The sequence below is a fragment of the Panulirus ornatus genome, chromosome 12, assembly GCF_036320965.1.
Source record: "Panulirus ornatus isolate Po-2019 chromosome 12, ASM3632096v1, whole genome shotgun sequence".
Classification (NCBI taxonomy): Eukaryota; Metazoa; Arthropoda; class Malacostraca; order Decapoda; family Palinuridae; genus Panulirus; species Panulirus ornatus.
This window is the reverse complement of record NC_092235.1, coordinates 20161236-20188735: the sequence shown is the minus strand read 5'-3', so window position 1 is coordinate 20188735 and position 27500 is coordinate 20161236. Positions and strand designations below refer to the sequence as shown.

The 27500-nt window shown below is 51.3% G+C and overlaps 1 protein-coding gene across 4 annotated transcripts in view; it reads left to right on the top strand.

Moving 5' to 3' along the window:
- Window positions 1-27500, top strand: part of LOC139751831 (lachesin-like) — a 193365-nt gene that overhangs the window by 107295 nt on the left and 58570 nt on the right. The gene's annotated exons all lie outside the window — the stretch shown is intronic.

The following is a 27500-nucleotide window of genomic DNA, read 5'->3' as shown; positions in this document are numbered from 1 at the left end:
GCCATGAACCTAACCTGACCTGGGGTTAGAACTCGATAATTACAGGTCAAGTTCACCGGTACATTACTGACCACAGCAGCAGAATTTTGGAGGGATGGCTTGTGTGGTCGAGTTTTGGAGGGGTGTGGTAGAGTTTTGGAGGGATGGCTTATGTGGTCGAGTTTTGGAGGGGTGTGGTAGAGTGTTTGGAGGGGTGTGGTAGAGCGTTGGAGGGGTGTGGTAGTGTTGGAGGGGTGTGGTAGTGTTGGAGGGGTGTGGTAGAGCGTTGGAGGGGTGTGGTAGAGTGTTGGAGGGTGTGGTAGAGTGTTGAAGGGGTGTGGTTGAGTGTTGGAGGGGTGTGATAGTGTTGGAGGGGTGTGGTAGAGCGTTAGAGGGGTGTGGTAGAGTGTTGGAGGGTGTGGTAGAGTGTTGAAGGGGTGTGGTAGAGCGTTGGAGGGGTGTGGTAGAGCGTTGGAGGGGTGTGGTATAGCGTTCTAGGGGTGTGGTAGAGCGTTGGAGGGATGTGGTGGAGTGTTGGAGGGCTGACTTGTCTCTCACACACAACGAAATGGTGAACGGGTTCACTGCTGGTGAGGGGAAATCTGCGGTTGGTGAGGGGACTTCGCGGTCGGCGAGGGGAATACGTGGCTGGCGAGTGCCACTACGTGGTCAGTGAGGGGAAATACTTGGTAACCAGGACGGACTAGTGAGAGGGGAAACTACGGCTGGTGGGTGATTAGTGCCGCTGGTGAGGGGAATTATATACGGCGAACTGATGCTTGGTGAGGGGAAACGGCTGACGAAGGAGGGGTCATGCCTGTTGACGTGAAGGCTTCCGGAAGGGGACCTTGATGGTGAAGGGACTCGGCTGAAGGGGGGGAAGTGATGGGCGATGAGGAGAAAGGGGCGGTGAAGGGGACATGGGGTGAAGGGAAGTGGCTCATGAAGGGACCAGGGGAAGAAGGGAACAAGGGGTGAAGGGAAGTGGCTCATGAAGAGACCAGGGGATAAAGGGAACAACGGGTGAAGGGAACAAGTGGTGAAGGGAACAAGGGCTCATGAAGGGACCAGGGGATGAAGGGAACAACGGTGAAGGGAACAAGGAGTGAAGGGAAGTGGCTCACGAAGGGAACAGGTTGACGAGGTTAAGTGGCGAGCCAGGGGAGAAGTGGCCAGTATGACCGAGGGGCAGGTAATGGCCATAGTGGGGGGGAGGGGGGATGGTGGAGGGGAAGTGGCAGCGAGTGAGAGAGAGAGAGAGAGAGAGAGAGAGAGAGAGAGAGAGAGAGAGAGAGAGAGGACAGAGAGTGAGGGGAAAACTAGTGGCTGTGGTGGTGGTGATGGTGGAGGAGGGGAGACAGTGTGTGTGCTTGTGTGTGTGCGCGCGAGGCCACACCTACCCATCACCTGCATACTGATCCCACGCGAGAGAGAGAGAGAGAGAGAGAGAGAGAGAGAGAGAGAGAGAGAGAGAGAGAGAGAGAGCTGGTATAATTCACTTAAAATTCAGGACACGTGTATTTGTTAACATGACGATCTAGTCGACTTTTTGTTTAATAACTTGAAGGGTAATTAGCCAGTTGTGGAGTTTCAGCGCTAATTATTATTTCCGGTGTGTGTGTGTGTGTGTGTGTGTGTCTGTGTTGGCCAAAGCATTAACCGCATTCTCCAGCCCTTCCTCTTCTCTCCGTCAGGGAGAGAGAGAGAGAGAGAGAGAGAGAGAGAGAGAGAGAGAGAGAGAGAGAGAGAGAGAGAGAGAGTGCCTAAAGAGAGAGAGAGAGAGAGAGTAAGCATAGTGAAAGTCTCGTAGTCTCGTATTACTCTCTCTCTCTCTCTCTCTCTCTCTCTCTCTCTCTCTCTCTCTCTCTCTCTCTCTCTCTAATGGTGATCAGATGAACTAATGGGGACTAGTGGCACGGCGGTACGACCCCTTGAGCACGACGGTACGACCCCTTGAGCACGACGGTACGACCCCTTCAGCACGACGGTTCGACCCCTTCAGCACGACGGTTCGACCCCTTGAGCACGACGCTACGACCCCATTTCCATAAATGGGCCAAGGGTTCGAACCCCCGGAACGAGCAGGCCCAGCAAGGCCACATTTGTAATGATGAAGGATTTTCATTTCCTCATTTGTAACTGATGATATATGACATCATGATTCATATTGCTTTATTTAATGCAAAAACAAGCATAAGAAAATCAAAGTGACCATCGCTCGTGACATCCTCTTAAAAAAAAACTGGCGAAAATACAGTAAATTGTGAGGTTTTCGACTGGAAACAGGTCACCCGCTCCACCCTAAACTACGCCTCACCGCTCTGGTTGCTCACCCTCTCTCTCTCTCAAAAAAAAAAAAAAAAAGGCAAACATAGCAAAACTACAAACCACTGGAAAAAAACACACCAAAAAACAAGGCCCTCACAGCAATCAGTGGCTGCCTTACTGTGACAGACACTCTAACACTTGCACAATGAAATGAATATAATTCCAATATAATTTCACGTCAGTATGTTGAATGACCAACCCTTTGCAATGGCCTCCTTAGGCCCCCATCCATCCATAACGAACCACCAACCCCTATGTAGAAATAGAAACCTTACACCTGCTTCAAACTTTAACAATCTATCCTTACAATCCCCCACTTCCTTCCCTAATTAATAAGACAAGGAGTAACTACATAAAGAGAATAATGACTCATTATGCACTAAATAACCTCCCTTTCAACCCGGTCATACATTCTGCCCACCAGACATACATCTAATGTGAAACAAAGTGTTCGATCCCCAGGCATGGACGTGTGACACTTTCTCTACAATGATGTAAACACAAGTTGCCTTCCTACCCAAGATGTCACACCGTTCGTGATGAAGTTGAACATTTACCCATTTTTTTTTTTTAAGTGACGCATTGAAGCAATACAAGCCAAATATTACTACTTTTTCTGGCACTGTCATCCCGTCCAGTGGACGTGGCCTACTTCCTGTGCACTGCAGGAGCTTCGGGGAAGGAGGGCTTTGGGCAGGACAGTAAATGTATCGTGATTTTGTGAGTTTTTAAGCAAAATGATATATAAAAGGGAGCCCAGAGGCAATTCGAAAAGTGAAATTCTGTACTGTTTCACTTTATTGATCTCCTCCCCCCCCACGGATGTCCTGGGGTCAACCGGGGTCAACCACACATGGGTGGGCAAAGGGTCAAAGCAGTCATCACTCAATACATTAACGCTCGTTAGCAGAGAACAGAACACTATGTATTCTAATGGATGAACACAGCCAAGAAGAAAACGTAAGGAGGGGGGCCCCTTTTTATTCTAATGTGAATAAGACGAAAACGACCCAATATGCACGACCCTGACTGACCAATATTAATCAATAATCACCACAGAAAAAAACAAAAGAGCATAGATGACGCAATATCTAATCATTATAATAAGAATTCAAATCCAGTTACCGCCAACGGAAGGTAATACAGTAATTTAGGGGAAACTCTTAAGGGTCGTTTGGAGAAAATTAGGCAATTTACCTTTAACAAGATAGAGATAACAGGAAGGAAAGTAAAAAATTGGGGGTAAAAAAAAAGCGATTTTTTTTCCCCAAATGACAAAAATGCCCTCGTTTTCAAAGTAGCGCCTGGGTTTCAACGCAAAACACGACAGAACCATTTACCTCAACATCATAGAAAGGTATTTGAAGATGTGATAAGCGAAAAAAAAAATCAGAACACTTGTTTAATAGCAGTTATATGAAAAAAAAAGGCCAATAGATCAGACGTAATTTGCCTTTTACAACCGCAACAAAAATGTTTTGACAATGAACATTGAAGTTTGTTAAGACATTTGATAAGCGAAGCTGATAATTGGATTCGAATGATAGGCCCACCTCGATAATCATCAATGATTAATCGACTATATAAATCATAGATTACATAGCACAGAAAAAAGAGAAAAAGAGACATATAGATATATACGATAATATATGCGTGACAGAAGACTGAAAATGAAAAAAAAAGATTGGTTTAAAACTAAAAGCCACACATACGAGAAGAGAAGAGATTAAATATGTAAGTTTACCTGATAATATATATACGACAAATACATAAGAGTCATAAGAGCACAGAGGCGCTCAGCAAGAGGAGTGGAATAGCTATCATAAAGGAATTCAAACACCAACAGGCCACTGGATGGGGGTTGGGTCTGTCTCTCTCTTCGAAGATATTGGTAAATAGTGGAAGCCAACTTGAACCTCACAAACCCGTTTATCTAAACTAACGGAGGCGTAAGACATAGTAGACTTAGAAAGCGAAATAGCTGTCAAAAGCTATTCTTAATCGTATGCCAAGAGCTGCTTTCAATATCATTATAATTCGTTAATCATTAGCTATACATGTTAAGGACCCCGAAGATGTGATAGAACTTCGTCTCATTTGAGGTCAGGTCTTTGCATCCACGGGTTCGTATCCATGGCTCCGTGTGGGGTCAAGACGGGACCAAGCCCCCGAACTACCTTGTTAGATCGTTAGTTAAGAATTATGGCCAAGGAGAACGGGTATCGAACCCTTCAAAGTAAAAATAGAAAATAAAAGAGGGTAGCTCAGACATAATGGTTCCGTAATCAACAAAGGATTGACGAAAAAATTTATTTTTTAGGCCATCAGCATCGGTAATCCACTCTCTCTCTCTCTCTCTCTCTCTCTCTCTCTCTCTCTCTCTCTCTCTCTCTCTCTCTCTCTCTCTCTCTCTCATCTTCACCTAGTGTGTGAAGGCGAGGCTGTCGCCACAAGAGGAGGAGTGAGGGAGAGAGGAGAAAAGAGTAAGAGGGAAAGAGAGAGAGTAAAGTCAGGGGGAGTGAGTTATGGAGATAGTGAAGGACAGGGGAGAGGTCGCCTGTCAGCACTCGATCTCAGTACAAATATCCGTGTTTGCCTTTCACGAAATACATCACTAATTTCGTGTGATATTCAGGTCACGAATACCTAAAAGAAGCACGAATATTCAAGAGTCAAGGGTATCCACGAATCATACATACCCCAAGGATCGCGAATATCGAAGTCTTTCGAGTAACTTACTAACGAATTTCTAAGTCATGAATATTCATGTTCGGAATATCTATCCCACGTATCACCAATATTCATCACACGCTAACATAGAGGTCGTGAATATCAGACTTATGAATATCCCTGAGTTACCAAGGGTCACTATGGTGTATTTACTACGTGCACTGCTCTCGGGTGTGGACACAGACCGGTGTGTATTGAGGTGTAGATGCCGAGGCGTGTGTCCTGAATTGTGTATATATTCCCAGTGGTGTGTGTAGCCAGTAGGGGTGTCGAGAGGTCTGTGTACTGGGTTTTTGACACTGAGAGGTAGTGTATGATGGGGTCTAGTGTGTTCTGGGGTGTAGATATATTGGGGTGTATAACGGAGTGTATTTACCAACTTCTGTGTACTGGGACGTAAATTAAACAATGGTGTGTAGTGAGACATATGATGTATGATGGGTCTAGTGTGTACTGGGGTTTAGATATATGGGGGGTGTATAACGGAGTGTATTTACCAACTTCTGTGTACTGGGACGTAAATTAAACAATGGTGTGTAGTGAGACATATGATGTATGATGGGGTCTAGTGTGTACTGGGGTTTAGATATATCGAGGGGTGTATAACGGGGTGTATTTACCAACTTCTGTGTACTGGGACGTAAGCTTCACAATGATGTGAAGTGAGACATATTCAGCTGTAAGTTGTGGGTAAATGAACCGCTTCGAAGCCTCGAAATAAAGCTCATCTAAGTAATGTAATGTGGTTATCTAAATCAGTAGGACTTACATCGTGGCAGAAGCACGACCTCTCTTGTTCGAAGTGCCTCACTTCCTACAACAGAAGCATTTTCTCTTAAGTGAAACACTCTCAGAACTGAGGCCGTTCCGAATGAGACTACTGAAGCAGATTCGACCACTGATTCGAACTTCTCAGTATCAAAATTTCTCTCTAATTGTTTCCATTTCTGTATCTACGTAATTATATGACTTACTTGTAAGTTTTACATCTGTTTTTCACTGCATTGAAAATGGTTTTAAGTGATTATAAAGATTTTGTTCCTTAAAATCTGAAGTGAAGTAATTCTTTCGTTCGCCAACAAATCCTTTTTTTTTGACAACAAAGACAAGAGAGGGTAGGAGCTGCTGCTGGGGAGGGAGGGGAGGGGAGGGAAGGGGAGGGAGAGGGAGGGGAGGGAGGTGTCTGGGGACTGTGGGAGGGAGGGTGGGGGGATATGAGGAGGGAGGGGAGGGGGGGGGATAATCTGGTGGCAAAGAGGAGGAGGTGAGGGAAAGGAGGTAGTGGGGGTGGGGGGTGGGTGGGGGGAGGGGGGGTTTGGGGAGAGTGAGTTCCTTGCTTGGGGAGGGAGGGAGGAGGGAGGGAGGGGATGGAGGGAGGGAGGGGATGGAGGGAGGGAGGGGAGGGAGGGGATGGAGGGAGGGAGGGGAGGGAGGGGATGGAGGGAGGGAGGGAGGGAGGGAGAGGATCCGTCCCGTGAGGGCCATACTGTTGTAAACTGACCAGGAAAAGAGGATGGGGATACGCCACTCTTGCCACACCAGGGGTCAGCATGACCCCCCAGCGTGATGGAGGCCCTTCCCTCTCGTTACCAGGCCCTTGCGTTGATGCCAACGATCTCCTCCTCCCCCCCCCTCTAGCAAGATGGAAGCCCTCCTTCTAGCTAATCAGGTCCTTGTGTTGATACCAGCGACTCCTCTAGCAAGATGGAAGCCCCTCCTTCTAGCTAATCAGGCCCTTGTGCTAATATCAGCGACCCCCTAGCAAGATGGAAGCCCTCCTTCTAGCTAATCAGGTCCTTGTGTTGATACCAGCGACTCCCCTAGCAAGATGGAAGCCCTTCCTTCTAGCTAATCAGGTCCTTGTGCTAATACCAGTGACTACCCTAGCAAGATGGAGACCCTCCTTCTAGCTAATCAGGTCCTTGTGTTGATACCAGCGACCCCCCTAGCAAGATGGAAGCCCCTCCTTCTAGCTAATCAGGCCCTTGTGCTAATATCAGCGACCCCCTAGCAAGATGGAAGCCCCTCCTTCTAGCTAATCAGGTCCTTGTGCTAATACCAGCGACCTCCTAGCAAGATGGAAGCCCTTCCTTCTAGCTAATCAGGTCCTTCTTTTGTTACCAGCGACCCCCAGCATGATGGAGACCCTCCTTCTAGCTAACCAGGTCCTTGTGGTGATACCAGGCTCTCCTTCTAGCTACCTGCGCCCCCCCTAGCATGATGGAAGCCTTCCTTCTACATACCAGGTCATTGTGTTGATGCCAGAGACCCACCAGCATGATGGAGTCCACTCATCCTAGTTTCTAGACCAGTCCTTCTAGTTTACTAGGCCATGTTTTCTAGTAACCAGGTCCTTGTGCTGACGCCAGTAGCCCTTAGCATGATGGAAACCACTCCCTCTGGATACCAGGTTCTCGTACCGATACCAGGTACCAACAGCATGGTCACTCCTACTAGTTACCTGGCCACACCCACTAGTTACTAGGCCACACCCACTAGTTACCTGGCCACTCCCACTAGTTCCCTGGCCACTCCCACTAGTTACCTGGCCACTCCCACTAGTTACCAGGTCCCTCCCACTAGTTACCAGGCCACTCCCACTAGTTACCAGGTCCCTCCCACTAGTTACCAGGCCACTCCCACTAGTTACCAGGCCACTCCCACTGGTTACCAGGTCCCTCCCACTAGTTACCAGGCCACTCCCACTAGTTACCAGGTCCCTCCCACTAGTTACCAGGCCACTCCCACTAGTTACCAGGTCCCTCCCACTAGTTACCAGGTCCCTCCCACTAGTTACCAGGCCACTCCCACTAGTTACCAGGTCCCTCCCACTAGTTACCAGGCCACTCCCACTGGTTACCAGGTCCCTCCCACTAGTTACCAGGCCACTCCCACTAGTTACCAGGTCCCTCCCACTAGTTACCAGGCCACTCCCACTAGTTACCAGGTCCCTCCCACTAGTTACCAGGTCCCTCTTACTTACCTGGTCCTCGGTTTTGGTACCAGGGACCAGGTTGTGTACAAGTATGGGGGAGGGGGGTGGCAGCGACACCAATCCTTAGGTGGGATTGTACAAGGATTGGGTGTGGTGTGGGGGATTAGGTGGAGCTCCTACCCTCCCTCCCTCCCTCCCTCCTTGTAACTTTTTCCCTCCAACTTTTTCTCTCCAACACAGAACTTTCTCCTCCAACATACCAACCCTCCACTACCTCTCTCCATCTCTCTCCACCAAAGTCCAGTCCTACTTCCTTCCACCGCAAGCCTCCCTCCAGCTTCTCCCTCAACCACAACCCTCCCTTCCCTCCACCACAACCCATCCCTCCCTCCCTCCCTTCCCTCCACCACAACCCACCCTTCCCTCCCTCTCTTCCCTCCACCACGACCCACCCTTCCCTCCTTCCCTTCCCTCCAACACAACCCACCCTTCCCTCTCTCCCTTCCCTCCACCACAACCCACCCTTCCCTCCCTCCCTTCCCTCCACCACAACCCATTCTTCTCTCTCTCTTCCCTCCACCACAACCCACCATTCCCTCCCTCCCTTCCCTCCACCACAACCCACCATTCCCTCCCTCCCTTCCCTCCATCAAAACCCACCTTTCCCTCCATCCCTTCCCTCCACCACAACTCTCCCTTCCTTCCACCACAACCCACCCTTCCCTCCCTCCCTTCCCTCCAACACAACCCACCCTTCCCTCCACCACAACCCATTCTTCTCTCTTCCCTCCACCACAACCCACCCTTCCCTCCACCACAACCCACGTTTCCCTCCACCACAACCCACACTGCAAGGGTGTCGGTTGGCCAGACAAGACCAGCAGGGAGAGTTACTCGTGCCATGTCCTCTCCTCACACCATCCAGCCCTACCAACGCCGGCGATGTGTCGTTCCCAGACGTTGGTCATACTGGCAGCGGAGAGACAAGGCCCCCTTGGATATAACATCCTCAGCTGGAGCCAGGGAGACCAGGGAGAGGATCCACGGCAGTGTGCCTTGCCGAGAGAGAGAGAGAGAGAGAGAGAGAGAGAGAGAGAGAGAGAGAGAGGATTGCCTGGTAAGGATGAGAAGGAAGGGCAAAGGGAGGGTAAAGGAGAGGGTTAAGGGAGGGTAAAGGGGAGGGTTAAGGGAGGGTAAAGGGGGAGGGTAAAGGGGAGGTTAAGGGAGGGTAAAGGACAAGGTTAAGGAAGGGTAAAGGAGAGGGTTAAGGGGAGGGTAAAGGGGAGGATTAAGGGAGGGTAAAGAGCAGAGTTAAGGGAGGGTAAAGGAGAGGGTTAAGGGCAGGGTTAAGGGAGGGTAAAGGAGAGGGTTAAGGGAGGGTTAAGGGAGGGTAAAGGAGAGGGTTAAGGGAGGGTAAAGGGAGGGTAAAGGAGAGGGTTAAGGGCAGGGTTAAGGAGAGGGGTAAAGGGGAGGGTAAAGGGGAGGGTTAAGGGAGGGTAAAGGAGAGGTTTAAGGGCAGGGTTAAGGGAGGGTAAAGGAGAGGGTTAAGGGCAGGGTTAAGGGAGGGTAAAGGGAGGTTTACGACTCATGATTACTGCGGCTTTTCACCAATTGTTTCTTGTCGACCTTTTTTTTCTTTTCCTCCTTTTTTTTCTGAGTGGAGGAGGAGGGAAAGGAGGGAGTCGTCGTCTCTCCTTCCCTCCCTCCCTCACAGTATGATTAACTTAGCATTATATTCTCCCTAATCTCACCCCCTCATCACACAATATCTACTACTGGCATTTCCCAAATCCTCATAGACACACTAAGAAAAAAAATACACTAAATAACCTCTCCTATCTATAGATACTACGTAGGATAGACGAGATAGATAGTTGGATAGATAACAATGAAGGACGATAGATATTTACAGGGTCATGTGGTGTGAGGAGGTCATGAATACATTATCATACAGTCATGCGCAATAATATGTATGTCGCATGATAGACGGGTCTGGTTATCATCCTATGGTAGACAGGAGGATAGGCTTGGATAGTGGTAGATAAGGATAGGTGCGGCACGGTACCTCTACACGGCTAGGGGATACTGCAGGGGGAGGTGCTGGATAGATCTGCCTAAGGATAGAAGGCAGTGCAAGCGTGGACGAATTTCCATATTCACTGGTTCGATTGGTGGTTCGAAGCAGCTTCATCTTCCATGAAACAATGACTCAAATAAAGTAGGGTTCTTTTATTCATCTTTTTACCTCATCATAACTAGATATCATAGCTATTCCTCACACCCAGTCATCATAGTTATGTACAATGCACTGAAACCACAGCTCCCTATCCACATCCAGGCCCAACATACCTTTCCATGGTTTACCCAGGACGTTTCACATGCCCTGGTTTCAGTCCATCGACAGCACGTCGCCCCCTGTATACCACATTGTTACCAGCATATGATACACTTAGGACAGATATGTTAATCAGGTCTTTATTTTGCACCAGAGTTCCTCGTGCGTTCTCAAAGTCACTCCAGGTCCCCAGGTCACCTTCCTGTAACTCCAGGTCCCCCAGGTCACCTTCTTGTCACTCCAAGTCCCCCAGGTCACCTGGTCACTCCAGGTCCCCCAGGTCACCTGGTCACTCCAGGTCCCCCAGGTCACTTTCGTATCATCTTAGGCCCCCCCCCCAGGGTTTCTCATCATCACCCTAGGTCCCCACAGGTTTCCTCTCACCCACCCTTGGCTCCCCAGATCTTTTCCTCCCCACCTGGAGTCAGTACAGTTATCCTCCCCCTCATCTCAAAGAAACCCCCCATATCCTCCCCATCATCTCAACCCCCCCATATCCTCCCCATCATCTCAAACCCCCCCATATCCTCCCCATTACCCATAGTTACCCCGAACCTCACACCCCACCATACTAACTCCTCCCCTACCATCAGTGCTCGTCTCCCTCCCTCTCTCTCAGCAATCCCAGTTCCCTCCCCACGATCACTCCTCTCCCCCCCAACCCAACCCACTAACATTCCCCATCCTCTCTCTCTCTCTCTCTCTCTCTCTCTCTCTCTCTCTCTCTCTCTCTCTCTCTCTCTCTCTACTGGCGGAGTCGAGGCGTTGGAAAGTTAACCCCAACAGCAGCGACTGTCCCTCCCTCTCTCTCACCCTCACTCTCACACTCTCTCTCACATACCTCCCTCCCTCCCTCCCTTTACGCAATGGCCACCCTCCAAAACTACTGCCCATCCTCCCTCCCTTTGTCCCCTTACCCACCCACTGACCCCCTAGCTAGACCTAACGAGCGCAACAATGAGCTCAGCAGTTTAACAAGGTCGTTCGCTGGCGAGGGCAGACTGACCGCGCGGTGGAGAAACCTCCTCGCGGAGCATCCAGCTTAGTGAATTCGTAAAAAGACTTTCGCTCGTACGTAATTCTGATGGATCATTTATATCGAAAGGCTGCGAGCGGTGAGGAGAGAGAGAGAGGGGGAGGGGATGAGGGGGGACGTGTGGGATGTGATGGTGAGAGAGGGGGGGGATGGGGGGAGGGAACGTGTGGGATGTGATGGTGAGAGAGATGGGGGAATATGCGATCCGTGAATCATTGCCAAGCCAAACTGGTCATTTTGATCGTTCCAGTGGTATATCTCACGTATACCTTACAATGGTTGTGGAGGTCTTCTACCCACCCCCGACAGTTGGATCAGGGACCTTACCTTACCTATACCCTACGATGGTTTTTGAAGGTCTTCTACCCACCCCCGACAGCTGGATAAGGGACCTTACCTTACCTTACCTATACCCTACGATGGTTTTTGGAGGTCTTCTACCCCCCCCCCCCCCCAAAAAGCTGGGTCAGGGACCTTACCTTACCTTACATGTACCTCTTGATGGTTTTTGGAGGTCTTCTACCCCCCACAGCTGGGTGTGGCACTTTACTTTACCTTACCTATACCTACCTCCTCAGCTGAATCTGGGGTCTTACCTTACCTTACATATATCTTATGATGGATTGGGAGGTCTTCTACCTCCACAGTTCCCACCGTGTCCCTGCATTGGATATTCCACGCTTATTTCCCCCAGCTTCTTTCACACGAAACCTTCAAAATTCTGCCTCAAAAAGGCAAAGACTATTTGCAGTTAAGACCTGGAGCTTCTATTGTCCCAGATAATCTATCAAAAAAAGGAAAATAAATATCTTTCTGCTTTACTGATTTCTCAGACCCCCATTGATGGCCATTTGCAGATGGGGTGATGATCTTCGGGCAGTTAAACAAACTACTGTATTCAAAAAGCCCAAACAATAAGCTTCACTAACCGTAGGTGACAGAGAGAATCAGAATCTATAAGCCTCGCTAGACGTAGGGGACAGAGAGAGAATTGGAATCTATAAAAGGAGTTTCCAAACACCTATAATACCGCTGATTGTTTCTTCATTCCACTCCCTTTACTTCGATGGTGAGGCCTTTGTCTATGATGGCCTGAGCCTTTGCCCCATATCCTTAAGGTCATCGAGTATAAGGTCAGGCCAATCGACATAACCCAGGGAGTGTACTACCATCGTAATCTATCAGTCGTTAGTGTTAGGTCAAGGGTCGTATCGTCTTCCTCAAGGGTCGTGTGGCAATCTTGACGTATGTGTGCGAGTAAATGAACTGTCACTAAATGTTTCGAACACACTTCGAAGCAGCTTCATCTGTCTCGAGCCTTCCCTGTGGCTGGGTACAAGGCTTCATATGATGATAACCTTATAATCATACACACACACACACACACACACACACACACACCACACACACACACATATATATGTGGACTTCCAACATACGTAGTTAGGATGTGTGAAGACTCTACATAAGGCTCACTATATACGAAGGATAATCATACATATCCTATGCAAATGATGGCTATGTTAAGGTATAAAGGTCTAAATATACCGTTCATTAATCATGCAGACACTGTGTGAGTCTAGTCATCATGCGCACCACGACAATCATTCGCTTCTGTCACGCAGACGACATTCGGTCGAAGGTCCTACTGCTCCTCATGCTGGTTCGTGGATACGGGCGTTCGTGGATCAGACGTTGGCGTTCGTGGGGTCTCTCACGCATCACGAAAAGTGTTGGCATGGGTAATAGAGAGGAGAGAAAGAGGGTGGATGAGAGAGAGAGAGAGAGAGAGAGAGAGAGAGAGAGAGAGAGAGAGAGAGAGAGAGAGAGAGGTGGGGTCTGTTAGGGGACGTGGTTTTGGGGGAAGGAAGAGCGGGGGGGGTCGGGAGTGGAGAGAGAGGTAGCAATAACGGAGGGACTGGTGTCTATGATTCTCTAGCAAGACATGTACAGAGACACAAGCAAGCATGAGTGCATGCGCTTCGTAATATTCGTGCATGATTCGTGTGTGTGTGTGTGTGTGTGTGTGTGTGTGTGTGTGTGTTTTGATGAAGAGGTTGGGGTTAGGGGAAGAAGAGAGCAATAAGAGGAGGTTGTAAAGGAAACATCAACATCCAAGCCTCCCCACCCCACCCTCTCTCTCTCTCTCTCTCTCTCTCTCTCTCTCTCTCTCTCTCTCTCTCTCTCTCTCTCTCCCAGCGGCACCTCAGCGCCCTGGTGGTAACCAATTAGCCCAGACGGTGTCTTGGCCTCCGCCAGATGACCACGGCTGACCGATCTTTTCTGACATTGTTGGGCTCAACACCTCACCTCCCATCCCTTCCCTTCCCTCTCTCCCAGCAACGCCATGGGGGCGCGCCCCATGACACCCTCTCTCTTCCACCACTCCTCACCATCTTAAGCTCCTCGACCCCTAGCTTAAAGAACCGACTTCGGGGACACTTAGGGAACTCGTACGGGGGGGACACACGTCAATAGCCCAGGGCCTCTCACTCCTGAAGGAGTCGTGCCGGCCACATGAAACACTGAGAAAGATTCGCCCTCGTCCGTATCAGACAACACCAAGAACAACGACGTCAATTATGGGGTTTTCGGCCTGTTTATGGCCCGGCGCTGGACGACATGGAGGGGGCGGATCAGCAGGGGGTCGTACCAACTGCTAAGGGGGCGGAGGGAGGAGGAGGAGGAGGAGGAGGAGGGGGGTGTCGTCCGTCGTCACGGCCGCCTGGGGGTGTCTGGCGGGAGTGTTGGAGGTGGAGGGTGACGGGAAGGGGGTAGGGTAGGGAGGAGAGTAGACGCAGTAGGCACGGTAATGGGGGTGATCCCAAGGGCGTGAAGACCTCCGAGGGAGTTGCATCTCGATGGTGACGTCCCCAGGTAGATGTCAACATCCTAGAGGTCAGCCAGGACTTCCAAGATTACGTCTACACGCAGAGGTCATCTTCGAAGTCAATCCAGGGCTTCTAAGGTGAAGTCCAAATGCATATGTCACTTTCTAAGTCAGCCCAGGGCTTCGACAATGACGTTCACACGCAGAGATCATCATCGAAGTCAACTCAAGGCTTCAAAGGTGAAGTCCACATGCATATGTCCCTTTCGAAGTCAGTCCAGGGCTTCTAGGGTGATGTCCAGACGTAGATGTCATCTTCGAAGTCAGCCTAGGGCTTCCAAGGTGAAGTCCACATGCATATGTCACTTTCGAAGTCAGCCCAGGGTTTCGTAGGTGAAGTCCACACGCAGATGTCACCTACGGCTTCCAAAGTGACATCTGCATGCTGAGGTCATCATAAAAGAGCTTCAGCCTCGAATTACAATCAGCCTCGAAGTCAGACCAAAAATAAGGTAGAAAAAAATACGTCTCAAGATACTGAGAAGTTGAAAGACAAAACTATAGATCGTCTATGAGTTTTGGAATGAATGAAGAGCCAAGTATTGATACAAAGGGTCTGGTAACAACCCTTAGGAAGGTGAAAGGACCCGACAGCAAGTGTATATACACAATGTATTAACCTTAACTTATGGAGCTGAATGTGAGCTGTGCGACCGAAGTGAATGAGAGAGTATTGGTCTCAGAGCGTGGTAAGCTGCATAGTCAAGTGACCCATGTCGGATGATAGAATCAGCGCGGAATAACGAAGTACCCCAGACGTCCGGGTGGGTGTGTCATCACACAGAAAACGGATAGACATTATATGTACGTCTTTTGGCTCCACTTGGATAGAGAGTCGCTTGATTGAGTCGTGTTTTTTTTTTTTTTTTTTTTTTGGTAAAGTACTTCTTTAAAGTATATGGTTCTACTGCGGGCTTTGATGTCCCTTAACTTTCTAATAAGTGTTGAATCAAACAACGTATGTATGTGGGACGACTTTACGCCGAGATGCAAGCAAAATGCCATGAAAACACGAAATCATATTCTGTCTTTATGTACAGTATTTTGCATGATCTTGCGTAGTTTAGCTGCGAAGGTCAGTGTGGCTCAGAGGTGAAATAATGATGCATTTATAGCAATGATAAATCAATAAATGAATGAATAAATAGATGAATAATGGGTTACTGGATTTAGACAGCTACTCAGCTACGAAAATACAGAGTTTGAGGTATGACAGATGGTACAGAACTGGTTAGGTTAGGTGAGTTGTTAGTTAAACGAATCATAAAAGAGCTTAAGGTTAGCGTGAGCTGGATATATTGTGCGCTGAGATTTTGTGCGCTGAATGGAACACGTCAAAACCCACCACACCAGAGATGGACCAAGACCACGCCACAGACCCCTGACGAAGACCACGCCACACACCCCTAACGAAGACCACGCCACAGGCCCCTGACGAAGACCACGCCACAGACGCCTAACGAAGACCACGCCACAGGCCCCTGACGAAGATCACGCCACAGACGCCTAACGAAGACCACGCCACTGACCCCGAACAAAGACCACGCCACAAAGACCTCCCAACAGTGACCACGCCAGAGGTCTCCATCGAAGACCACGCCAGAAAACCCCGTCAAAAAACCACAGTACAGACCACACTATAAGATGCTACCAGAAAGACCATCAAACACTCTAAACCATAAATCTCACTCAGACCCACGTCACAGACCACACCCTCCCCCCAAAAAAAATCAACCCAAAGGACCCTCAGCAGACCACTGCACTACACCGCAGACCACCACAGGCTATGCTCCGGACCCAAAGATGACCGGACCCCCTAGCCACAGACCAGAGACCACCATAGGCTATGCTACAGACCCAAGGATGACCGGACCCCCTAGCCACAAACCAGCGCTTGAGCGAAGTAAAGCGAAAGAGAGAGAGCGAGAGAGAGAGAGAGAGAGAGAGAGAGAGAGAGAGAGAGAGAGAGAGAGAGAGAGAGAGAGAGAGAGGCCAAAGGCGTGAAGTCCTCTCGGTAGTTGAGAAAAAAAACAAAAAAAAACAGGGAGGGAGGGAAGAGGTTTATGAAAGGTCAATTAATGTCGCTCGTTTTTCTCTTCTGTCCGGACGATAAATAGAAGACAGTGGGATACGGGAGCCGGAAGACCCCCTTGCTTGGGGATACGGACCCGTAGTGAGACACAAAGGGGGGAGAGGGGGGAGAGGGGGGGTTTATTCCCCGGGTCCCCCCTTCCCCCAACCTCATGACCAAAAGAGGTTGGTCTACTTTGCCTCATCTATCTAACTATCTATCAATATGTATTTTACGGTGGGCTATATTCTGTTCGTTTATAGATTCGATGGTACGGTGTCGTTTACTAGGGTGGTTTAAAGGGGAGCAAAAAGGGGTCTTTTGGGTCTTTTATCTTGAGGGCAATGGTCGTTTTCAGCATAGGGTGAGGGGGGGGGGGGCCTGGTCGATGTCACTTTTCGAGGTCACTTTCAGTTTATACTATGAAGGTCACTTTCAGTCTACAGATCACCTTCACCTGAATGGGAGATCCTTCGAGGTTATCTTCAGTTGAAAGTGAAAGTATGGTCACTTTCGAGGTCCACTTCAGTTGAAAGTGAAAGTATGGTCACTTTCGAGGTCAACCTCAGTTGAAAGTGAACTTACGGTCACTTTCGAGGTCAACTTCAGTAGAAAGTGAACTTGTGATCACTTTCGAGCTCACTCTCTGTGTATTGTGAGGTCATTCGAAGCTCTGACCATATTCGTTTTCACACAGGTGTGTTCTTTCTCATTTTCAGTGTAAGAAAATGAAGTGTACACCTGTAACAAGCCAGGTGTGAGGGGCACATACGTGCCATAGTGTGCACATGTGTGCCAGGCCTGGAGGTATTGTGGAGAATACCACATCTACAGAGGAAGCCAGGTGTGTAGCAGCCCCACACCTGGCCCTCGAAGACAATTTCACCCCATGTCTCTCTCTCTCTCTCTCTCTCTCTCTCTCTCTCTCTCTCTACATTCCTGTGCTCAACACACCACAATAACATTAGCATAACCTGCCCCTTCACCTTCACCTACCTCCCCCCTCCCCCACCCTCCTGGTCCTCCCCACCATCTCTCTCTCTCTCTCTCTCTCTCTCTTCCTCGCGTTCTTAAAAACAATTCTTATATTTTTTTTTTGTCTCCTGTTGCACAATATCAATCGTCTGGGCACTTGCCATGGTGCCACTAACCACGGTGCCACTAACCACTGTGCCACTAACCACTGTGCCACTAACCACTGTGCCACTAACCACGGTGCCACTAACCACTGTGCCACTAACCTCTGTGCCACTAACCACTGTGCCACTAACCACTGTGCCACTAACCACTGTGCCACTAACCACTGTGCCACTAACCACTGTGCCACTAACCACTGTGCCACTAACCACGTTGCGATTAACTATGGTGCCACTAGAGGTGAGGTCTGAAGCTGGAATGCCCTAAGAAAAGCTCTTCCTGGAACTGTTTTCTGTACACATACTTCCAAAGGGGGAAAGAAAAAATATCGAAAAATATCAAACACAAAAATTTCAAGACCTTGACCAACATGGATTATTGACGTTGTAAGAATCCTTCACAAAAAGGATATTTCTGAAGAATGGGAAAGAGTATAAAACTCCTTGTCTCCTGATGACCTAGGTCAAAGAAGGGTTCCAGTAGTCCCTCCCTAAGACATTCTCACGTTGGAAAGAGTGTTCCAGTCCCTCTCTAAGAAATCCTCTCACTGGAAAGAGGGTTCCAGTCCCTCTCTAAGAAATCCTCTCACTGGAAAGAGGGTTCCAGTCCCTCTCTAAGAAATCCTCTCACTGGAAAGAGGGTTCCAGTCCCTCTCTAAGAAATCCTCTCACTGGAAAGAGAGTTCCAGTCCCTCTCTAAGAAATCCTCACACTGGAAAGAGGGTTCCAGTCCCTCCCTAAGAAATCCTCTCACTGGAAAGAGGGTTCCAGTCCCTCCCTAAGAAATCCTCACACTGGAAAGAGGGTTCCAGCTTCTCCCTAAGAAATCCTCGCACTGGAAAGAGGGTTCCAGTCCCTCTCTAAGAAATCCTCTCACTGGAAACAGGGTTCCAGCTCCTGTTCAAGAAATTCTCATACAAGAGAGAAGGTTCCAGTCTCTCTCCCTAAGAAATCTTCACAGTGGGAGCCCCACGCCACGTCCCCTGCTCCTCCGAATCCCACATATAGAGCAACTTTTCTCACTTCTTCTCTTCGGAAACCTCTTTCGCCTTCCCCAGAATGGTTTTAGTTCCCATCCCAAGGGTATCACCTACCACAAGACGTTCATCTTACTGCCCTCAGCCGACTTCCTTCTTTCCTCTTGCTCCCCACAATCCCCCCCACCCATCCACATCCCCTCCCTCTTAACCCCACCTCCTCCCTCCTTCCTTTCCTTCTTTCTTTCTTGTGGAAAAGGGGTGATGCCTCATACTCGACATTTCCTTAGCACATCATGTCACTTCCCTTGTATCTCATAGCCCGAATGTGGGTTAGATCTTCGTCCGTCACGAGATTCAGTTCGAATCATTACTTCGAGATGCTTCGCACCGGGTAGTGAACCCTCACCTAAGACTATTCCCGGCCCAGGAGCTAATCTTTGACCTCTTCTTGTTTGTTTCTAATACACGACACCTCTTTAAACTCAGTGTAAAGTCCCATTGAGTCCTTCTCTAAGCCTCCTTAGAAGCAGTTGTGATTTTTGGTCTGGTTCCGTCCCTCGGGTCAGACCACGGGGTCTGTGTGGCCTGCTGAGACAACGGGCTGGGTTCTGAACCCTCTGACGCAATGTCGAATCCCCCATTGAACCACCAGATTACCACCGCTACTCAAGTCCTTCTCCACTTCGAATCTCGCAGGCCTTCTACCTACTATTTGCTCCTGCTTCAGAAAGATCCTGTTTCTACCAACAGAAGGCAAGCATATCTGTTTGATGGTCCATTTATATCTTGGTCTCGTAAAGCTATATGTCTGTGAAACGCAGAGGACCATAGCTGTATGCAGATGACGCCGTCGTAGTCACCGACTCGAAATATCAAAGTTTGCTCAGGTTCATTTTGGAACACAGGAGACTTAGATTAGACACCTGCGACTTGGGGAACTCAAGGGAAATGGGGTCAAATCACTATGCCGGACGCGACCTCAAACAGTTTACTGGCTCCTCTTTATTGCCTTTATTGCACCTCGTCATCCAACCTAGGTGCCAGTATCTTAATAGCACCCCAGGAGCATTCATCGCTCTCTTCCCCAGCCTCCTTCTGTCCAGTGGCTGTCACACCTTACCCCAGAAGCTCATCACCACCACCACCCCAGGAACCCCAGCAGCTCATCACCAACCCCAGAAACCTCAGCAGATGATCACCAACCCCAGAAACCTCAGCAGATGATCACCAACCCCCCAGGAACCACAACACCTTATCACCAACCCCCCAGGAGGCATCACCTCACCACCACCACAGGAGGCATTCACTCCTCCCTTACCCACCCTGCAGCCCCACGTCCACACTGCCTCCCCCAGCAACGTCAGGGGGAAGGGAAGGTATTAGTGATCTATGTTAATATTCATGGGGTAAGCATTGAATGGCTGGGGGTGTAGGCTGGCTGGGGGAGAGGGGTACATGCCCGGCATGCCTCTAATTGTCGTCCCACGGATATTACCTCCACTCTAACCCCCCCACCAACACCCCCTCCACCCCCCCACTCATCAACCCCTCCACCACCCCCTCCTCCCTCTACACAACCACCCCTCCCCCTACACACCCCACACACACCCAGCACCCCTCCCACAATCCCCCCACACACACACACACTCTATCTATCCATCTATCTATCTATCTGTCAATTTCCCCCATTATCACCCTCCCATTTCTATCTTTTCTTTTTTTATCACACACACACACAACACACTCTCTCTCTCTACCTATCTATCTATCTATCTATCTATCAATTTCCCCCATTATCACCCTCCCATTTCTATCCTTTTTTTTTCTTTGTCACACACACACACACTATCTATCTATCTATCTATCTATCTATCTGTCTATCAGTTTCCCCCATTATCACCCTCCCATTTCTATCCTTTTTTTTATCTATCTCTCCACCATTATCTCTCCACACACACACACACTCAGACAAGTAAGTGTGTTGATAAAAGTATGAAGTGAGTGTGACGCATACCACTTATATGTCATACTTAGAAGAAAAAGACGAAAGTCTACCCTCATACTTGGGCGAAGAAGGTCATATACCACACTTAAAACCAGGTCAGGTCATACGTAGAGTTTGACAAGCCTTTAAACTATCATTAACATAATCAGCCAAAAAAATACAGGGACATACTTCATACCCCAACACTACAAAGACACTTTTCATACTCACTCAAGTACCTCATACTTATATAAGTAGGTACACACTTAACACCAAGCTAAATAACAAGAGGATTTCGTAATTTGAATTCATGATACGTACCCTAAGAAAAAAAAATATGGGGGAATAATTGCCAAAGGCGTGATCTCACACTTCACCAACTTGACACCGGGGTCTGAAGTGTGTCAATAACTCCGTGTGACACGCCAGGTGTCATTTCCCAGCGGGGTGTCAAGCCGTGTCACCCTGGTATGACAGAGGGACCAGCTGATATTAGAATCCAGACATTCCGTGTTGTGGATGGCGGATGATGGCAACATTCCTCCGGTGACGTCACATTCCTCAAGTGACGTCACATTCCTCAAGTGACGTCACACATGATGCGCGCACGCACCCCCCCCTCATCTCCTGTGCGCTGCGGTTGCCAATGCATGTATTATCCAGGGATTATCATCCCTATGAGCTTTTATATAGTCGAGTTGCCAGACTTTCTATCGGGTTTGCATTCGCTCGTGTTTGAAATGCAATAAACACATCTTCTATAACTTAGCTTGACCTATCATTTAGCTTCAGCTCTAACTTAGCTTGACCTATTACTTAGCTTTGTGATAGCAGATATTGATATCACTGATGCCTATAGATGCTATAGGCTATAGAGAAAGCAGTCTCATAGCTTATATCTTTCAAAGCTATCCTTGTCTTTGCTGAAGTAGCTTTTCTTAGCTTTTTCTCGCATAGCTGTGTGTCCTAAGCTATAAGGGAAGTGTCTGAGTGATAGTCTCTCACAGGAAGATGGAGAGAGAGAGACTTTGAGATTTAGTGAGAGATGATCAAGTGATTAACACATCTTGATTATAATGATCAAGTGATTAACACATCTTGATTATAGATGATCAAGTGATTAGCACATCTTGATTATGATAATCAAGTGATTAACACATCTTGATTATAGATGATCAAGTGATTAACACATCTTGATTATAATGATCAAGTGATTAATACACCTTGATTATAGATGATCAAGTGATTAACACATCTTGATTATAGATGATCAAGTGATTAACACATCTTGATTATGATAATCAAGTGATTAACACATCTTGATTATAGATGATCAAGTGATTAACACATCTTGATTATAATGATCAAGTGATTAATACACCTTGATTATAGATGATCAAGTGATTAACACATCTTGATTATGATAATCAAGTGATTAACACATCTTGATTATAGATGATCAAGTGATTAACACATCTTGATTATAATGCCTTCAGCAAGACGGGACGACCCTTGACCCCCGATAGTACGACGGTACGACCCCCTTCAGCACGACGGGACGACCCTTGACCCCCGATAGTACGACGGTACGACCCCCTTCAGCACGACGTGACGACCCTTGACCCCCGATAGTACGACGGTACGACCCCCTTCAGCACGACGTGACGACCCTTGACCCCCGATAGTACGACGGTACGACCCCCTTCAGCACGACGGGACGACCCTTGACACCCGACGGTACGACCCCCTTCAGCACGACGTGACGACCCTTGACCCCCGATAGTACGACGGTACGACCCCCTTCAGCACGACGGGACGACCCTTGACCCCCGATAGTACGACGGTACGACCCCCTTCAGCACGACGTGACGACCCTTGACCCCCGATAGTACGACGGTACGACCCCCTTCAGCACGACGTGACGACCCTTGACCCCCGATAGTACGACGGTACGACCCCCTTCAGCACGACGTGACGACCCTTGACCCCCGATAGTACGACGGTACGACCCCCTTCAGCACGACGTGACGACCCTTGACCCCCGATAGTACGACGGTACGACCCCCTTCAGCACGACGGGACGACCCTTGACCCCCGATAGTACGACGGTACGACCCCCTTCAGCACGACGTGACGACCCTTGACCCCCGATAGTACGACGGTACGACCCCCTTCAGCACGACGTGACGACCCTTGACCCCCGATAGTACGACGGTACGACCCCCTTCAGCACGACGGGACGACCCTTGACCCCCGATAGTACGACGGTACGACCCCCTTCAGCACGACGGGACGACCCTTGACACCCGACGGTACGACCCCCTTCAGCACGACGTGACGACCCTTGACCCCCGATAGTACGACGGTACGACCCCCTTCAGCACGACGTGACGACCCTTGACCCCCGATAGTACGACGGTACGACCCCCTTCAGCACGACGGGACGACCCTTGACCCCCGATAGTACGACGGTACGACCCCCTTCAGCACGACGTGACGACCCTTGACCCCCGATAGTACGACGGTACGACCCCCTTCAGCACGACGTGACGACCCTTGACCCCCGATAGTACGACGGTACGACCCCCTTCAGCACGACGTGACGACCCTTGACCCCCGATAGTACGACGGTACGACCCCCTTCAGCACGACGGGACGACCCTTGACCCCCGATAGTACGACGGTACGACCCCCTTCAGCACGACGGGACGACCCTTGACCCCCGATAGTACGACGGTACGACCCCCTTCAGCACGACGGGACGACCCTTGACCCCCGACAGTACGACGGTACGACCCCCTTCAGCACGACGTGACGACCCTTGACCCCCGATAGTACGACGGTACGACCCCCTTCAGCACGACGGGACGACCCTTGACCCCCGATAGTACGACGGTACGACCCCCTTCAGCACGACGTGACGACCCTTGACCCCCGATAGTACGACGGTACGACCCCCTTCAGCACGACGTGACGACCCTTGACCCCCGATAGTACGACGGTACGACCCCCTTCAGCACGACGTGACGACCCTTGACCCCCGATAGTACGACGGTACGACCCCCTTCAGCACGACGGGACGACCCTTGACCCCCGATAGTACGACGGTACGACCCCCTTCAGCACGACGTGACGACCCTTGACCCCCGATAGTACGACGGTACGACCCCCTTCAGCACGACGTGACGACCCTTGACCCCCGATAGTACGACGGTACGACCCCCTTCAGCACGACGTGACGACCCTTGACCCCCGATAGTACGACGGTACGACCCCCTTCAGCACGACGTGACGACCCTTGACCCCCGATAGTACGACGGTACGACCCCCTTCAGCACGACGTGACGACCCTTGACCCCCGATAGTACGACGGTACGACCCCCTTCAGCACGACGTGACGACCCTTGACCCCCGATAGTACGACGGTACGACCCCCTTCAGCACGACGTGACGACCCTTGACCCCCGATAGTACGACGGTACGACCCCCTTCAGCACGACGTGACGACCCTTGACCCCCGATAGTACGACGGTACGACCCCCTTCAGCACGACGTGACGACCCTTGACCCCCGATAGTACGACGGTACGACCCCCTTCAGCACGACGTGACGACCCTTGACCCCCGATAGTACGACGGTACGACCCCCTTCAGCACGACGTGACGACCCTTGACCCCCGATAGTACGACGGTACGACCCCCTTCAGCACGACGTGACGACCCTTGACCCCCGATAGTACGACGGTACGACCCCCTTCAGCACGACGTGACGACCCTTGACCCCCGATAGTACGACGGTACGACCCCCTTCAGCACGACGTGACGACCCTTGACCCCCGATAGTACGACGGTACGACCCCCTTCAGCACGACGTGACGACCCTTGACCCCCGATAGTACGACGGTACGACCCCCTTCAGCACGACGTGACGACCCTTGACCCCCGATAGTACGACGGTACGACCCCCTTCAGCACGACGTGACGACCCTTGACCCCCGATAGTACGACGGTACGACCCCCTTCAGCACGACGTGACGACCCTTGACCCCCGATAGTACGACGGTACGACCCCCTTCAGCACGACGTGACGACCCTTGACCCCCGATAGTACGACGGTACGACCCCCTTCAGCACGACGGGACGACCCTTGACCCCCGATAGTACGACGGTACGACCCCCTTCAGCACGACGTGACGACCCTTGACCCCCGATAGTACGACGGTACGACCCCCTTCAGCACGACGTGACGACCCTTGACCCCCGATAGTACGACGGTACGACCCCCTTCAGCACGACGTGACGACCCTTGACCCCCGATAGTACGACGGTACGACCCCCTTCAGCACGACGTGACGACCCTTGACCCCCGATAGTACGACGGTACGACCCCCTTCAGCACGACGTGACGACCCTTGACCCCCGATAGTACGACGGTACGACCCCCTTCAGCACGACGTGACGACCCTTGACCCCCGATAGTACGACGGTACGACCCCCTTCAGCACGACGTGACGACCCTTGACCCCCGATAGTACGACGGTACGACCCCCTTCAGCACGACGTGACGACCCTTGACCCCCGATAGTACGACGGTACGACCCCCTTCAGCACGACGTGACGACCCTTGACCCCCGATAGTACGACGGTACGACCCCCTTCAGCACGACGTGACGACCCTTGACCCCCGATAGTACGACGGTACGACCCCCTTCAGCACGACGTGACGACCCTTGACCCCCGATAGTACGACGGTACGACCCCCTTCAGCACGACGTGACGACCCTTGACCCCCGATAGTACGACGGTACGACCCCCTTCAGCACGACGTGACGACCCTTGACCCCCGATAGTACGACGGTACGACCCCCTTCAGCACGACGTGACGACCCTTGACCCCCGATAGTACGACGGTACGACCCCCTTCAGCACGACGTGACGACCCTTGACCCCCGATAGTACGACGGTACGACCCCCTTCAGCACGACGGGACGACCCTTGACCCCCGATAGTACGACGGTACGACCCCCTTCAGCACGACGGGACGACCCTTGACCCCCGATAGTACGACGGTACGACCCCCTTCAGCACGACGTGACGACCCTTGACCCCCGATAGTACGACGGTACGACCCCCTTCAGCACGACGGGACGACCCTTGACCCCCGATAGTACGACGGTACGACCCCCTTCAGCACGACGTGACGACCCTTGACCCCCGATAGTACGACGGTACGACCCCCTTCAGCACGACGTGACGACCCTTGACCCCCGACAGTACGACGGTACGACCCCCTTCAGCACGACGTGACGACCCTTGACCCCCGATAGTACGACGGTACGACCCCCTTCAGCACGACGGGACGACCCTTGACCCCCGATAGTACGACGGTACGACCCCCTTCAGCACGACGGGACGACCCTTGACCCCCGATAGTACGACGGTACGACCCCCTTCAGCACGACGTGACGACCCTTGACCCCCGATAGTACGACGGTACGACCCCCTTCAGCACGACGGGACGACCCTTGACCCCCGATAGTACGACGGTACGACCCCCTTCAGCACGACGGGACGACCCTTGACCCCCGATAGTACGACGGTACGACCCCCTTCAGCACGACGGGACGACCCTTGACCCCCGATAGTACGACGGTACGACCCCCTTCAGCACGACGGGACGACCCTTGACCCCCGATAGTACGACGGTACGACCCCCTTCAGCACGACGGGACGACCCTTGACCCCCGATAGTACGACGGTACGACCCCCTTCAGCACGACGGGACGACCCTTGACCCCCGATAGTACGACGGTACGACCCCCTTCAGCACGACGGGACGACCCTTGACCCCCGATAGTACGACGGTACGACCCCCTTCAGCACGACGGGACGACCCTTGACCCCCGATAGTACGACGGTACGACCCCCTTCAGCACGACGTGACGACCCTTGACCCCCGATAGTACGACGGTACGACCCCCTTCAGCACGACGGGACGACCCTTGACCCCCGATAGTACGACGGTACGACCCCCTTCAGCACGACGGGACGACCCTTGACCCCCGATAGTACGACGGTACGACCCCCTTCAGCACGACGGGACGACCCTTGACCCCCGATAGTACGACGGTACGACCCCCTTCAGCACGACGGGACGACCCTTGACCCCCGATAGTACGACGGTACGACCCCCTTCAGCACGACGGGACGACCCTTGACCCCCGATAGTACGACGGTACGACCCCCTTCAGCACGACGGGACGACCCTTGACCCCCGATAGTACGACGGTACGACCCCCTTCAGCACGACGTGACGACCCTTGACCCCCGATAGTACGACGGTACGACCCCCTTCAGCAAGACGGGACGACCCTTGACCCCCGATAGTACGACGGTACGACCCCCTTCAGCACGACGGGACGACCCTTGACCCCCGATAGTACGACGGTACGACCCCCTTCAGCACGACGTGACGACCCTTGACCCCCGATAGTACGACGGTACGACCCCCTTCAGCACGACGGGACGACCCTTGACCCCCGATAGTACGACGGTACGACCCCCTTCAGCACGACGGGACGACCCTTGACCCCCGATAGTACGACGGTACGACCCCCTTCAGCACGACGGGACGACCCTTGACCCCCGATAGTACGACGGTACGACCCCCTTCAGCACGACGGGACGACCCTTGACCCCCGATAGTACGACGGTACGACCCCCTTCAGCACGACGTGACGACCCTTGACCCCCGACAGTACGACGGTACGACCCCCTTCAGCAAGACGGGACGACCCTTGACACCCGACGGCACGACCCCCTTCAGCACGACGGGACGACCCTTGACACCCGACGGTACGACCCCCTTCAGCACGACGGGACGACCCTTGACACCCGACGGCACGACCCCCTTCAGCACGACGGGACGACCCTTGACCACCGACGGCACGACGGTACGACCCCCTTCAGCACGACGGGACGACCCTTGAGCACGACTGCGATCATCATGCGTATGATGGCGTGGTCTATGACCTGACCTGACCCTCAAGGGGTCGTTCCTCTGCGCTTTAAACAAGGTCGTACAGCAATACCAACAT